General features: G+C 37.8%; 1 long non-coding RNA gene across 2 annotated transcripts; it reads right to left on the bottom strand.

Moving 5' to 3' along the window:
* Positions 1 to 641: 641 nt before the first annotated feature.
* Positions 642 to 14,433, bottom strand: LOC135447480 (uncharacterized). Of its 2 annotated transcripts, none has more exons than XR_010440156.1 (3): positions 14,299 to 14,406; positions 1,483 to 1,872; positions 642 to 988 (listed from the first exon to the last, which is right to left on the bottom strand). It is a non-coding gene; the product is annotated as an uncharacterized LOC135447480 (long non-coding RNA). The 2 variants fall into 2 exon arrangements; XR_010440155.1 differs by lacking the exons at positions 642 to 988; positions 1,483 to 1,872 and adding exons at positions 9,825 to 9,893; positions 10,479 to 10,552 and having other exon boundaries at positions 14,299 to 14,433.
* Between the last annotated feature and the right edge of the window lie 648 nt (positions 14,434 to 15,081).

The raw sequence follows: 15,081 nt of genomic DNA, 5'->3' as shown, positions 1-15,081 counted from the left end.
ACCATACAGAGCTTCACACAGTAGAAGTACACTAGCAGGCAAATTCATCCATTTTCCAGTTTTGTAGCAGAAAAGAAACAAAATCATCATGAGCTATTACTTCTTGGATAATATTTCAAGCTTCTTCTACTGGAAAAAATTATATGCCAGAAATTTCAAGTGTATTGGTCTGTATTGTGGGCTGGAGGTTTTTCCCTTAGATAAAGTCAAGGCAGAATAGATTAGTAAAAAGTCAAAGTCAAGACATGGAAGGCAATGAAAGCACTTGATAGTTTCTACCAGTACCTTTCCCCAGCTACTTTGAAACAAAAGGTCCTCAGCCCTGTGAAACAATGATAGGCCACAATATCAGAATACTGCCAGCAAAGACATCAAGAGTTGGGTTACTGCACACCCTGAAATGGTGCCTAGCCCCAGGAAATAGCCTAAAGGGAAAGGAATTGCCTCCCACATAAAAGTATGCACAGCTTAACACTGAAATATTTAGCATTTCAATAAGCTGACTAATGTCATAATTGCAGAAAAAACCCAAACATATAGCACACACCATCAGACACGAATAGCAAGCAGCAAAACTTGCAGCTGTTTGAAAAATGCTATCCATGGCAAGGAACCAGGATCTCCATTACCATGACCAGAGTTGCAACAAAACTAGTGTACATTCAAATCAAATCAAGCCAGCAGGACCATTGTAAGACCAAACACAGGTTTCTGTGGTCTTTAGGTATAATTCCTAGGACATCCTTTCAACTCCTGCTGCATTTTTCCACTGTGGTGATATTGCCTCAGCTGCTGTTTTAATGGGGTTAATGTTAATGTTAAGCTTCCTTTCATCACTTATCTATAATTAGGATGGCTGTTATTCTATGGTTTCTGTAGGGCCATATGGTTATCTAATGCTAACAAGACCTGCAGTGCTTCAGTTTCTGTATATTGCTTCCTGTCTGGCTTCTGGTTTCCTCATTTTCTGCAGCATTTCTTGGGTTGTCTATAAAAGGAAGGAAAAGGAAATCAAAGTCTGTGTTTATTGTGCTTCCTGGAGATTAATATTCCCCTATGAATAGGTTTGAAAATATTTCAGCCATGCTTGTCTTGTTTTTTCTGCAAAATATACCCTCAGAGCTACAAGGAAAACTGTCCAAACTTGCTCCTGTGTATTTGTCAAAACATTACTTGTTTTATTTTACTGAGTTGCACCAAGGGAGTACCACTTAACTTTTCTCAACGGATACTGCCACTACAACAACAGAATTTTCCTTTTTTTTATGTCACAACACTTTTTGCTATTGGTCTGCAGTACTACCCAGAGGGAGTTAGGCATCAGAAATGTGCAAAAAGAAAAGATACTTCCTAATCTAAAAAGGACAAGACAAACCTGAGGTAAGAAAGGAGGTACAGAGCAGTCCCAGAGGTAACAGGGCCTGCTGTGGTAATTCAGTGTTAGAAGCACAATGGTTTGACTTTTAGAGAAGAAAAACTCACCAGACATTTTGATATTCTGTTCTCTGCCAAGGTTGGCAAGGCTTTCCACTAAGAGAACGCTTTCATATAAGGCTTTCTTCCCCCCAAAAAATCACAACTGTGGACAATTTATAACAAATTCTGTTTCTTAGAAACAAGTTTTTCTCATTTTGCTCTAAAACTTGATTTTACTTCCTGTTTCCTTTGGGTTCAGTTTTTATTGTTTCAGTGCAGCAGTTCCAGTGCCAATGTCAACAGAAAGACAGGAGCATTTCCAGTTTATGACAGGTCTGACAGTCATGTTTCCAGTGCTTCTAGTTAGAAGCTAAACCTGTGGGCCAGCTCAGATGTTTTTGCAATGAAAACATTGATTGAAGAAAGAAAACAGACATCTTGGACATTAACAGGAGCCTGGAAAGCAAACACCTCATATGAGAAATAACTCAGAAAATGACACCATTACAGAAAATGGTGATTCATGCTATCTCAGAGGAGGAAGAACTGGCATCAACAATGCATAAGGTTAAATCATTCCAAATTTGGTAGACATCTAGAATTGTGCAATGAAGCTGAAGATTAGGTGGAATATTAAAACAGAAAGGGAAATGGGATAGTCTTAAGTAGAAATTAGGACAGCCAGAAAAGCTATTGCAAACATTAGCCTGGATGCACAGCTGTATAAGTAGCCATCAGTATTCCAATACAGATTTTATCAGGCTTGCTTTTCATTGAAAATGCAACACAAATTTATTTTACAATAAATAAGTTTTTGAAAAAATAAAAATATAGGAATGCATAAAATCAAATTCTGATTACTGGGGGTTTTGGTGATTCTTTATGTGTTCAGAGAATTTCCAAAGGAGCGTAGCAGAATTTAGTTCCAACTGAATTTCAGTAAGCTATGACTTTGCACAGTCTCTTTCAAAGAAAAACTCTTAGAGAAGAGAAAACTCAATATTTTTGTCCTTTTTTTTTTTTTATTTTAGGGACATTTACTAGAATACACATAGAAGTGCAATCATTGTGCTCTACAGGACAGAGCTTCCCTCCATCACCAGTCCCTCAAATGGATTGAGTTAAATATCAATTTTAGGTACTTTGTTCTGCCTCCTACCCCTCAGTACAGTCACAGCTGTACTGTGTAACATTCATCCTTGCAAGCAGAGCTGTCTTAGTTTTCCCATCTTACAAACGGAGGATTTGGGCACAGAGGGATTAAGGTACATATCTTCAGCACAGGCTGAGACATCTGGCCATTGGCTCTGCATTCTCTGAGTATTTAAAAGTTATTCAAGGCCACACAGGTCATCTTTAAGGGCAGAAAAGAACTGAACTTGAATTTCTGAAGTTCAGGCTAGAATCCTTAAATTTCATCCATCTTTCCTCTTAAGACATTACTTTTGGCTCAGAACTTTACATTAAGAATTGTAAAGCAGAGTAGCTCAGAATTCTCCATCACTCAAAAGGGAATTTCTCTACAGGACTACATTAGACCATAGGTGAGAATTCTTTTGTCATTGGAAAATACTGGGAGAAATAGATTTCATCTCCCCTAACTTCATTTTATAGAAACAGCCCATACTATAGATTGAACAGAAAGTTATAGCATAATAATTTTCTGCTCATAGCAGAAAATTATTTTTAACAAGAATTTTTTTTTTTACATCTTAAAAATTGTTTACTCATTAAAACACAGTAAATCAAAAATGAAGAAATTTTGTGGTCAAGTCAAATATTTTATCTCTTTATTAGAAAACTTTAGTAGTTGAGACTATCATTATTTTTGATAACAAAACCAAAGAACAGTAAGTAATTCCAAAACTGAACAAATTAACAAACAAGAATATAAGTGAAGATGTTTTACAGTAAAGTGACAAGTGTACTTTCCAACAGTATTCGCACTGGAAAAAAAAAAAGAAAAATATTCACAGTTTGAGTGGGCTTCTAATATCTAATCAGCCTGCTACTTGTTTAGCAGACCCCTTCACTGAATATTAGAATGATGTAATTATGAAGAAATAATGACAATACACTCTATAATATAAAGTGTGAGGTTTCTTATGGTTCTTTATGAGTGCCTTCTAATTTTTTTCTCCTGTATCTAAATTGCATTAGTATACACTCCTTTGCTACATTTAATCTGAGGATAAAACAAAACTTTGTTTTATGTTATTTGGAAAATATCACTATGAATTAAAATAAAATGTATAATGTCACCTGGCTTGGTGGAGTTTTTGGAGATTTTCTCTTGGTATTTAGAGCACCCATGCCACAAATTTACTCTTACTTTGATTTGAAGAAAAGAGATTTTACAGTTTATAGAAAGGGATTAAAAATCCTGCAGATAATTGAGCGCCATCTACTGTTTCATTACTTCTTCATACACCGATTGTGCTTTGGAGCAGCCCAGTCTAAAATGCTACACATCAACTAAAGAAGAAATTCAGACTTTGAGATTTATTTTAAAATTGCATTGTGTTGTACCCAAAATACAGTGCTCTTTTTAAAACAATAGAATAAATTTTACAAGCATTAGAAAACAAAACCATTAATTAAAAATAGCTAAACTTTGAGGTTAGCATCAGTCTTTTCTGTAGCTCAAATATTTTAGTACTGAGATAATACAGGTCCTTAATTCTTTTCACATCACTAAATAAATGGAAATATTTGGTACTTGGGAAAAATAAAAAGAAAAGAGAAAAAAATAACCCCCCAGATATTAAGCAAACAATGGTTGTACTCTAATGATTATGAATATCTAGGGATTCTTTTTTTAAGAAACAACAGCTTAAGTAACCAGGCATATTGCAATATCACATATACTTCAGTTAGGCTCCTACCCCCCTGAATAACTTATAAGTAATTTATCAAGTTGTAGTGAATTTGCATAAGGAAAGCGATCAAACAAATGTGAAGACTAATGACCTGTATGGATCAATTGTTCATGCTCTCTTGCACCAGCAGTTTTCCTTCTCGCTTTCACATTGTTCATGGAGCCACTGTCTCTACTCACAAAGTGAGGAGGAACACAGGACCTAAAAAACCCCCAAACCAAGACAAAACAAAAGGCATTCCACTAGGCTAACTGGATATTCAAGCTGTCATTTGCCTACCTATTCAAGCAGTTCAATATCACTTAGACTATCTACATGGCCAGAAAACAATCTGCTGTGGGCATCATTCACTGTTTTGCACTCTTTAGTTTTATGGTGAAATGTGAGGACTTTTTGTTTAGAAATATCACATGCTTTCACTACTTTACATCTCCCAGTTCAGGTCTGGTTTCAGCTTTTGTACCAAAGTTGAGACAGTTAGTCAGAGCTAATAATCTTACCTCTGAAGTTAATAAAGAGAGATGGGTGCTTCTAAAAGGCACCCTGTATCATACTAAGAAAGGTGTTAAATACACCCCAACTTTTGTGCATGCATGTGTTTAATTGATTAAATTCACAAACACTATAGTCAAATACCTTTGAGTATATTTAAGAGCATAAGCGGGGCAATTCTCCTTGAACAAGCTGACAAGAAGACTTGTTATCTTAGGCTCTAGGGCTCTATCACTTAAAGCCAAAAGGGTGAAGAGCAACAACAGATGTGGCAAACAGCAAGATCCCATGTCCAGCTGCAAAGATGAGAATGGGTTTTGGAAATGGTGAAATGCATCCTCAGAGCAATTCTCTCAGGTTCCCATTTGGAGAACTCCTCCAAACAGGGTCAGCCACTCACAGTTCCGGACCTCAGCTATTGAGACAACTTTGTGTTTAAATGGCACCATATTGCAAACTGTGGACAGCCTCAGATAAATAAACTGATTCCAAGAGAGCTCAGGGGGAGACTGAAAGGCTTTAAAACCAGGACAACTGCTGTCCAACCACTTGGTTCTTTCCACACATCCTCACACAGGCCATACAGAAGGGCAAGTATGGCAAGGCTGAGAGAGTTTTTGGCAGCTCAAAGTTACACCAACAGGCTTACCCTAGTCTGTGCAGCACTACTTAACACCTGGCATTGCAGTGCTGGCTTGTATCCCTCTGGGCCATTCACTGTACAAGACATCCACTCCATTTTGCAGTCTCATAGCACTCTCCCCTCCACTTTTGAGAAACTTTAGATGGGAACTACAGAGATTAACCAGACTGTCATTTTCTGAGCAGGGAAATAGAGTTTGTTACCCTGTAATCTCTAACACTTAATTTAAAAGCATAACACAATTGCCAATGCTCAATCTGAGCTTTCAATTCTGACTCTGAATTTGGACTTCAAGCTGGATAACTTTTCAATGGTTACTTTGCATGAATACAAGTTTTATGCATGAAACAGAATGCATACTGCAGTGTTATATCCCAAAGCCTTAAGTGTTCATGACTCAGACCTCCCATGAGCAATGACTAATCTAGAAACCAGTGTTTTTTTCTCTTTTATATATATATATAATTAATTTGGTGTTTTCATCTACCTTTTGATTTATCAGGAGCTCATTCAGGACACAATGTTTCTACCTTTGGCTTACACACTGGGCAGAAAATTCCCACAGGGGTTTTGCGCTGGCTGAGATCCCAGACAGCTGGGACCTGAGAGGCTCCAAAGACTCAGTAAGAGTAGTTTGAACATCTATGCTGACCTCCTGATCTTTCAGTCTTGCCTAGCCAGATGGCTTGGATGTGGACAAGAGGGGTCCTCAACAGCTTGGAGCTATTTTAACTCCATGGCATCATGAGACACAGGGGTGCTTGCTGGCCAGTAACTTCAGGCTGGGGTGCTGGAGGAAAGCCACGACAGCTCCTGAGCTCTAAGCACACAGAGCCTTGGCAGCTGCCAAGGGAAGAATGAGCCACAGTGGGACCTAAAGAACCACTTCAAATTCCAAAATCTCAGTGGAGGCAATCTGGAAACCAAACTACTGATTTCCTTTGGAAGCCCATTCTATAAGAACCATCCATATATCTGGGTGGAGAATAAAAAATTACTCCAATACTGCTGGGCAACCCTCACTCTTCAAGTTTATGTTGAATAGCTCTTTCTTACAGTGGACATTATTGCCACTAAAAATGCCAGCACAGTCAAATAGATAATGGTAAATATATAATTTCTATTTGTGGACAAGCTTAGTTCAGAATGAGAATGCTTTTTCCTATTTAAAATTCTGAAAACCAAATGAAAGAGAAAACTAAAGCAGTACTTTACACTGATACAGATCCCAACTGCTTCACTAGGGACCAAATCTCCTTTTAGGTGAACAGTCAATCCTAGAGATAGTCCAAACAGTAGAGAGAACAGTCTACTCATGTTCATCAACTCTACTCATATACTGAAATACTGACTCCTCAAAAAACATGTAAAAAAATCCCCAATTTCTCCTGAAAACTTCACCTGAAGGACACAAGGGAAGGGGATTAAGGAGGAAGTGCTCTAGAAACCTGCAATAGATGTTCCATTGTTTCACTAACTGCAGAGTTAAACCCTTATGATGATAAAGTACAGTCAGTGTTCACACTAATAGTAGTACAAGTTTTAGGGGACAATCAGGATTTAGATTTTTTTAAGGAAACAGTTTATCCAAAATGACAAATCTATTTTGCAGCAATGCTTGGCTTTGTCATCACTCAACTTTAATAATGGAAGAAATTGAAACTAAAACATCGGTCTTGAAGATATTCAGAATTTGAAAGCTCTGCTCTGAAGTTTTTAGATTTATTATCTTAGTCCAATATGAAGCCAAATGTACTATAATGTATTTTACTCTGAATTATATTTTCAATTTTAAGTAAATTTTTCAATCTAAGCATATTCCCTTTCCTTTACCCCATATTCTGCCTGAAAGCTTATGGAAATAAAACATTTGAAAGATCAAGGGTCATCTTGTTCCATGTCTTCTGTGTGAAGTGTACATACCCATACAATTTCAATAGTGGGCCTGTTATTTAAATAAACCTTTCTTCAGATGTTAAAGATAAATGGATATGAAAGAAAATAATGTTTACTGACAGAAACCTGAACAATGGACTAAGGAAATAACCTTGAAAGTACAAACAGGCATAGCAAAATCTGTTATGGTGAGCATTTTTTCCTGGTGACAAGTTTTTTCCAGTTAGACTCCTCATATATTTTCTGCAATCTCTATTATGACTTTTTCCCCTAGTTCATGTTCTGTGTCATAGTCTCTTTGATTTCCATCCATTCCAAAAGATCTTTGACATGATTGTATTGTTTTGCTGCTAATATATTAATCCATGACACCTTCATTTGCATAAGTTTAATTCAACCCAAGAATAACAATGAAGCAGCAGGAGACAAGACATTTCTTTAAAAGTAATTGGCACACAGCGAATCTCCCTAGTATGAAACCAACTTCCTGTCTAGAAAAAACACAATTTACATTTTTTTCCTGTCAGAACTCTTTTTCCCATACAAGGCAATGTTTCTTCCATATGGATTTTAATTCCAGTACATTTCTGGTGGAGTTATCCAACTTCTGCACGGCAGGAACTGACAAAGTATTAAAGACGTATTTGTAAAATGCTGTAAATACAGTCCAAAATGTTTCCAGAATAAATTGCCTTAATTGCTATTCAATTTTAATTGTTTTAACTGCGGCTTTTGACAAGACAATAAATCTTCTTAGGAGTATTGTTCCATGTGCTCACTCACAAAAGTATAGAAGAATGTCCCAGTATTTGAGCTGCATGTGGAAATAACATCCATTAATATTCTATAGTAGGGTTTACTGTTGTTTAAACATGTCCCTTACAAATGAGTTGGTTAAAAATATAACGGCCACTACAAAATGCCTAAAAATATTGCGTATTTTGTACATATGTGCATACAAAAGCACACAATATCATATACTCAAGATATCATTAGCTGTGAATAATTCTTGTGCACTTTTATGAAAGTTAAGCCTAGTCATTACACAAACTAAGTAACTTGCACAAACTCAGCAAAGATATCCGCAGCGTGCCAGTCAGCCTGGCACGCTCCTGCCCAGTGCCCATCCTGCTGCAGCCCAGGAAGCTGGGCAGCCTGGAGGCTGTGACCCAGCCTTGGACAAGCCCATGGCCATGGCACTGGGGTTCAGCAGGACTCCAGGGCTGGGGAAGACTGGAGATCAACCTTCTTGTAGTGTCACTGGGGCAAGGACTGTCAGATGCAGGGGACTGAAATGGAATCCTGGGCCGTGGGAGGACTGCAGAAAGTCCAGGCACACACTCACATATCTACAAAAATGTGCCAGTTTTTGAAATGTGGGATAACAGGTGAAAATATGAACCATGACAGTATTTTGAAGCATGCTAAACTAAACCTTTCTAAATAACACTGTCCTTTTCAGCCACAGTACCCATGTGGAGAGCCTATACCTCCCCTCAGCAGGATCACACAAGAGTGTAGCAGTGGCAAGCCATGCATTTAATCACTGAGTGATTAAATTCCAGGTGCTGTTGTTGAGCAGACTGACACAAATAATGGCTTTTCAGAGCTTAAAGTTGTTCAAAAGTTATAAATATATTTTCATTTATAATTACACAATACACTGCAAGAAGGAAACACATACTCCCTGACTGGACCTTGACTGAATGATGCCAGCTGCTTCCTCAGTTCAAACCTGTGTGTCTGGCAGTAAATACTGAGGGGTGCAAAACCTGGTGCCTTAGTTTATTTGCAGTTAATACTTTATGTTTTGTTAAAAAATGTCACAACAGGACAGCAAGGAAGGAGTTACTCTGATCACTTCATCAGAAGTCAGGCAGACCCTTAAGAAGGTTCTAACCCTACTAAATAAACCTACTAGAGGTGAGAGAAGCTTCTCTGTCAGCAGACAGAAGAAAGGCTAAGGGCAAAACTCGTATTTCCTCTGAGGGAAACCAGGCAATCTCCTTGTAAAGAGACACAATCCAGAGTCAAAAGAAGACAGAAAGAAGGAAATTTTCCCAAGATCAGAGACCGGGCTCTACGTAGTTTGCTGCAACCACAGACATCAGAGAAAGTTCCTCACCAATGAATTCAGACATGAGGAGAGAAAAATTCTCTACCAGGAGTGATCAGAGAAGGGATCTGTTTTCAAAAACCTTAATTTTAAACTTTTCCAATCTGTCTTTCATATAAGATATTTCTCCCTTGAAGTTCAGATACCTGTATTTGATGTCTTTTAACACACTTTAAATAAAAAGTGGAACAAACTTCTGGCTAGTGCCAAAGTCCTACATCAAGGTATTGGACAAGTGAATTTTCAGCAAGGAAGTTTACTAAGACCATAAGCTATCTACTAACAGGTGAGCTTTGCTAAGTACATATACAGCTAGGGAATTCTGAGCAGTGGTGTGCTATAACAGAATCTCACCAGTCCATGCAAACGACAACTTCAGATTCCGGTTCCTTACTGCATAGAAGTCGTTGTTCTGTTTCCAAACTTGTTGAGGAGAGGTAAAATTATGCACCTACATAATATTTAACACACTGAATATTTCTTAGAATCTACTGGATTTTAACCTAAATAGCAATAAAAAGATTAAAAATATGATCAAAGGTGGGGATGAAATTTAAAATAAGTAATGAGACTCCCTGAGATTCCATGATTCCTTCAGATCCCTAACACTTCCACAAGCTACAAATTACATAGCTGCTATGTTTTTATTAAAACAACTTGTATTCAGAACTCAAAACATATAATACCAATCCATCAAAATATAAATCCTCTGAAAACTGAAATATTATCTGATCTATTAAGCTGCATCAATTAAAATAGTTAAATAATTTAATTCTTTGTTATGCAACAAGATTAGAGTTCACCATTTTCAGGGACTTTCTTAATACTATTATACTTAATACTGATTATTCATATTATTTCTTAATATTTATCTATCATTTCTGTTCACATAGCACCTGTAGAACAAGATTGCATTAAAAACAAATAAAACAGACTGAAATATGATACCAAATCTCTCTATGAATATGGAATTGTTAGGTTCTTATCCAGCAAGTGCCTGGAGTAGAACAAAGTAGAAAAATATAAACCAGCTTACTGAAGCATTCCTCTGCAAAGGGCTTTAGCCAGGTTTCATTTCTTTTTCCAGTCATGTTTCTTCTCATCTGAAAGCTGAAAATGTGCCCAATTCTGCAGCTGCAGTCACAACGGTAAATACTTTTGTACAGAATTCATTCTGCTCATCTGTAAGTTATGCATAGCATATATATAATTTAATTCTCTTTTGTGGATGGTTAAGTGTAGAGATTGAACTCACAGAGGCCCAAGCCTCATTTGCCTAATAAAAAATGCACGTCCCTTAATTTGCATCTCTGGTGTTTCTTATCAAACTACCAGGTGCCCCCATCCACCCTCAGACATTCTTATCCATTAGCCAGACTATGGCAGGCTGAGGTCCCTAAATAAACTAGTCATAATCTTCTACAGTTGCAGACACCATAGGATAAATGACAAGAGGCATCTAACCCTCCTAACCTTTTATCTACAGACCCATCAGCTGTTGGAGTGCCTAAAAATGGGAATTCAAATAGCCCCTGTGGGGCATCAGGACTTCTCTGACTCTTGGCTTCCATGTAGCAGCTACCGGAACCAGAGAAAACTCGAAGTGTACCTTCTTTACACAGTCTGAGATGAAAGGGGTATTACACTGTCCTTTTATCTAACACCAGGACTATTTAATAGATGTATTATATTGCATTGGCAAAAGACATAGGATTTCATAGGTTTTATCTGCCAAACCACAGACTTTAATCCATATGGCTTACTCTAGCCACAGAAGAGAAACACTATGCAGAGCCAGCACAGATTCAGCCAAAGTATGGATGAGAAATTTGCCAGACATGCAGTAATCACAGCATCACAAAAATCAGAAAATACACACTCCAGAGCAGAAAGTGTAAGTGGAGAGTGGTAGACCTTTTAAATATTTTGCTAGGTCTGCACAAGCAACAAGTCAAATTTTGCCACAGTATTTTAACAGTTTTTATCCCTTAGGCATGTCAGTTACGTGCCACCCTGTAGCTGGGTTAGCAGAGATCTGTAGAAAACTGAATGTTGATTCAAATGAGAAAATTCAAGTGCTTTGAAAGCATGCCCTTATCTTCTCCAGTCTCTCATTTGGAGAAGTTGCTAAGTGTGAGGAATAAAGGAGAAAAACTTAAGATTAAACTGCAGAATATCAGCTGATCCTTTAAGGTTAGTCATTTTTAAAAAAAAAGAACACAACTTCTGTTTCAATTTCCCATTCATACTGCAAAAAAATTTCATTACAATGAATTTTGCTATCCTTCCCAAGCATTTAAGTCAATGTATTGTATCTGTCCTTCAAGAATCTTCATAGGAAAAAGGGGGGAAAATCCTGCTATATATTGTTTTGTTTCTAACAGCTACAAGAGCATAGGATTCAGTGTCTTCAACCTAAACAAGTATTTAATTTCCTTACTGACAATATGTGAAGACAGGTTGCAGCCCACTACTTGGAATTATCAATTCTCTGAGCAGCAGCAGCAGCCCCTACAGGATGCATGGCTTTGAGCCCACTTTCAAACACTCAAGGTGTCAACATAAGCCAAACTTTCAAGATTTTGAAGTTTGTCCAGCATGCCTATGGCCTCATTAAACACCGTCAAAAAGTCCAAAAAGGCATTCTTCCTTAAACAAAAAAAAATTAAATCCCCACAAAAGGACCCTACAGAAAAAATACCACCCAACAAAACACAGAACAACTCCTTTCTGATCTTAAGCATCATAGCAGTCCCTCCAATGAATCTTTCTTGATATAAAATTTGCCCTCTTTCTGGAGTCTGCTTTATCCTAAGAGATTACAACAGAGTTTTCTTCAATGAAAGCTCAGCAAATTCAGTAGTCCAAATGGGATATACTTTCCAATTAAGGATTAACATACTTAACATGAGGTTGTCGATTTCAATTGGCATGATTCAAACTGAAATGTCAACCCACTTGCCATCTGCTTTATACAGATCTAGTCTGGAAAGCAGCAATGAAACAGACAAGAGGCTGCTACCATAGAAACCGTACCACAGACAGTACATGTTACCTAGAGATCTCAAATTTTTAGCAAGTATTGTAACAGTGACTTGGTACTACTTTAGGTTTGTTCCTTTGGATAGACAAGTTTAGAGAAGACTTAATCTAAAATGCAGTACGTTGTGGCAGCTAAGGTTTAGAAGATAGAGGCCTGGCATTACTTTCTAACTAATAGTCCAGAGGCAACAATTTAATATATATTTTTCACTTTTACAAAGATTAAACAGGCCAAGAGAACACGTTGGACTATTTTAAAGAGCAAATTCAGCCCTTAGTAAGTCCTATTTTATAGGACTTCCATTAAAATAGAGTACAAGAATAATTCATAAGAAAGAATTGCCAACATCTCTGTCAGGAAAGGTTGTTTGTACCTGTTGTGATACATTGCATAGTTCATAATCATAGAATCAGTAAGGGTGGAAAACACCCCTAAGATCATCTGGTCCAGCTGTTAACCCAACACTGCCCTGTCCTCCACTAAATCATATTCTGAAGTTTCACATCCTCACCAAGTACAGTAACCTTGGCCAAAACCTGTCATTAACTCATTTTGCTCAACATCTGAATCATCCACATAACAATGCCCAGCACCCAGTGCTTGGAAAAGTTGTTAAGAATTAAGGGATAGGAAAGAAATTAAGATTGGGAGGTAAGCTATAGTATATTTTAGATACTGGGGGAAAAGGAAGAAAGCAAAGCAGTTGGATGACTTTTAGACAAGCAGGCCAACTTCAACCAAGAGCTCTGCAGTGAAGTATTTGAGTACAGGACACGTGCACAACTAGTCCTAAGGGCCTAGGGGGCTCTCCAGCATAAAAATGTTACAGCTAAAAACATGCAACCCATTTTGGTGTTTTAAGAGAGGACACCATTCATTGCTAACACAAGTGTCACATTCTGAGATGATAAAATGTGGAGCTGGGGGCAATCAAAGTGAAGGAATGTACATGAACAGAAGGGATTCTTCAGCCTTGAGTGTTCCAAACCATTCCTGACCTATTTCCAAGAAAAATTCAGTTGCCAGAACTCCTATCCAGCCTCCTTTAACAATGTAGCACACGGCCACATGTTTTTCTATTTCTTCTATTAGTTTTTCCTTTCATTGGCATTTAAGGATTACAGTAACTTCTCAACCATACAACACTAGAAATCTCATGCAATTAACCTTGCCAACACAAATTCTGTCAAGCCATCCCATCCTTAATGCAAAGCAGGCACTCCTTACTCCCTGGCCAACTATGTCCTTTCTGGCAATGCAGTCCTTGTATCTTTTTAACTTGATATTATCAAAATTCTGAGAATAATATTTTAAATTTATGTTGGAGCTTTAAAGTTTGATCTGTGCCCTACAACTTGAAAGTTTTAATCCTTGATGACTGGAATTCTCGTCTCATTAATTCTATATTTTGTGGATTAGCATGTCTACTATACGTAAAAAAAAGTTGTCTTATTTGATTTGAATTTTTATATCTAAGGAGGGGAAAAATATCAGATATATGGGAAGAAAAAAAATATTTATCTTTAAGTATTAGTTAGTACAACTAATGACAGTAAGTGTACTCCCAAACAAATTATGATTATTTTAGTAAATTAGAATACCTTATTTTGAAATACATCACTGTCATCAACATCTCTGTTTTTCTTCTCAGACCAAGATATTAATGAACTAAGCAAGTAATTTTGCAGATTGAAGCCTTTACTGGGATTCAGACAGAGAACAGATTATCAGTCACAGAAGACAGATATGACAGAGAACAACAACAGGCATAATTATGACAGAATCATTGTTTACTTAAGAAGAAGCTCCTTACCTTAGGTGAATTCTTTACTGTCAGGGAGGGTGAGGTGTGGCAGCATACACCACAGCTGGGACAGTCAGACACAGAGTAGCACCGTACAATGTCAGACCATTTCAACCCATAGAGAATAACACCACACCACTTCAGAAGGCTTCAAGCACCTGCCCTTCCTGTTCTTTAGCCCAACCTTTTATACCCTCATGTTGATGCACTGCACCTGTGTGCCCTCTGTTCCCTTTGGTGGCTGGTCAGTGCCCCTGGGCACTCCATGGCTCATTGCTGTCAGTGCTGCTCTCAGCTGCGCCCACTGGGGATGAGGCTGGGCCACAGCCCCACTCCCAATCACCACAAACTGTGCACCTACAGGGAGGCACTCAAACAGGTTGTCCCATCCCTGGAAGTATCCAAGACCAGGTTGGCTGGAACTCTGGGCAATGTGTTCTGGTGAAAGATGTCCCAGCCCACAGCAGGGAAGTTGGAAACTAGCTGACCTGTAAGGTCTCTTCCAACCCAAACCATTCCAGGATTCTATGAAATAAAACTCATAGCTAACACCAGAAATTGATTGCACATTTTTCCTTGATAAGAGATTGTTCTGATAACTAACAAACAAAATGAACACCTACATTGTTGGATTCTACCGAACTGCACTGGACTCCACTGAGGTCAGCTGAAATGCATCACAAAGACCTCAGTCATGTATTATTACAGTCAGCTGAAGTTACATTTTCAGGCAGGTACAAGATCGGTTAGCAGGAGAGCACAGGGTAAATCAAAGGTAAAAGTTGTCAGCTA

Source organism: Zonotrichia leucophrys, chromosome 4 (genome assembly GCF_028769735.1).
Source record: "Zonotrichia leucophrys gambelii isolate GWCS_2022_RI chromosome 4, RI_Zleu_2.0, whole genome shotgun sequence".
Lineage (NCBI taxonomy): Eukaryota > Metazoa > Chordata > Aves > Passeriformes > Passerellidae > Zonotrichia > Zonotrichia leucophrys.
The sequence above is the reverse complement of the archived record's forward strand: the minus strand, read 5'-3'. Positions and strand labels throughout refer to the sequence as shown.